Source organism: Dipodomys ordii, unplaced genomic scaffold (assembly GCF_000151885.1).
Source record: "Dipodomys ordii isolate 6190 unplaced genomic scaffold, Dord_2.0 Scaffold3138, whole genome shotgun sequence".
In the NCBI taxonomy this organism is placed as follows: domain Eukaryota; kingdom Metazoa; phylum Chordata; class Mammalia; order Rodentia; family Heteromyidae; genus Dipodomys; species Dipodomys ordii.
Window position 1 is genome coordinate 5,639 of NW_012270353.1, and position 1,344 is coordinate 6,982.

The following is a 1,344-nucleotide window of genomic DNA, read 5'->3' on the forward strand; positions in this document are numbered from 1 at the left end:
CTAGCCTTGAGCTGAAGAGCTGAGGGACAGCGCCCAGGCCCAGAGTTCAGGCCCCACGACCGGACCCAAAAAAAAAAAATGAAGATAGGGATGCCAAGCTTTGTTTTCTGGTTTTAGTTAACTCCTGGGCCCCAAGAAAGGACTTTTCAGCAAAAGCACATCCTATATATCCGTTACAATAGGTATTTGATGCCCTTGAAACTTTTTTTTGATTAAAAATGATTTTGATTTTTATTAGGTAATATGAAAACTCCACTATGCACATTAGACTGTATCTTAAAATTCAGGTTTTTAAGAAATATGTAAAGACCCTCTCTATATAAAAGTTGCCTTTATTCACTTGTTATTATGCAAAATTGACAGTAATAGGAATGGTGAATGGTAATTTAAAATTATAAAAACTTTGCTGGAGTAAAAGAAAAATCTCATAAAATTTGTCCCAAGTTTGTATTTAATACATACTAATGTTAAATTCACAAGTGTCCCCAATCTTGATTACTTTTTACTTAGAGGAATATTCAGTTTTATTAGCAAATACTATTTTCGGCATAGAGATGCAGAATATTTTTTTAAGTTTCAAAAACTGAAACATACAAATATGAAGAGAATATTTTTGTTATTAAGATACTTGAAAAGGAGTGTCTTCTCTAGAGTGCTGGGTTACTGGTCAGTGGATTATTTGCAGTTATTCCTTTTCTGCCATTTCTTGTTTGCCATTGTATCTTGTGCTGCTTGCTGCATTTTCTCCAGTTTTTCCAGAGTCAGAGATTTCAAGGGTAAAATTCTGGGTTTACACAGCATCATTGTGGTTACATCTTCCATAGACAAATGCCCTTGTTTTGGAAGAACTTCTCAGAACATTGACTTCACTTTTGCCATAGTGTAACTGTTGGATACAGTAACTTTTTCCTGAAATTTTTGGTCTTATTCTTGTAGCTGTAGGTGTCCAAGCTGGAAAGATCAAGATGACTGAGAGTCTGATTCAAGCCTATGCAAGGAAGGATGCACCCCCCCCCCGCCCACTGAAACTTCTAGAGCTGATACTTTTCTTCATTAGAGAGATTTTTTTTCTTTGTGTGTGTGTGTGTGTGTGTGTGTGTGTGTGTCAGTCCTAAGCTTGAACTCAAGACTTGGGCACTGCCCCTGAACTTTCATGTTCAAGACTGGAGACAAGGGCTGGGAAGGTGGCTCAGTGGTAGAGTGCTTGCCTTGCATGCATGAGGCCCTGGGTTCGATTCCTCAGCAGCACATAAGCAAAAAGAAAAAAGCCGGAAGTGGCACTGTGGCTCAAGTGGTAGAGTGCTAGCCTTGAGCTGAAGAGCTGAGGGACAGCGCCCAGGCCCA

At 39.1% G+C, this 1,344-nt stretch overlaps 1 pseudogene; it reads right to left on the bottom strand.

The window, feature by feature from the left end:
- Positions 1–685: 685 nt before the first annotated feature.
- On the bottom strand, positions 686–879 carry LOC106002096 (annotated as a pseudogene).
- Between the last annotated feature and the right edge of the window lie 465 nt (positions 880–1,344).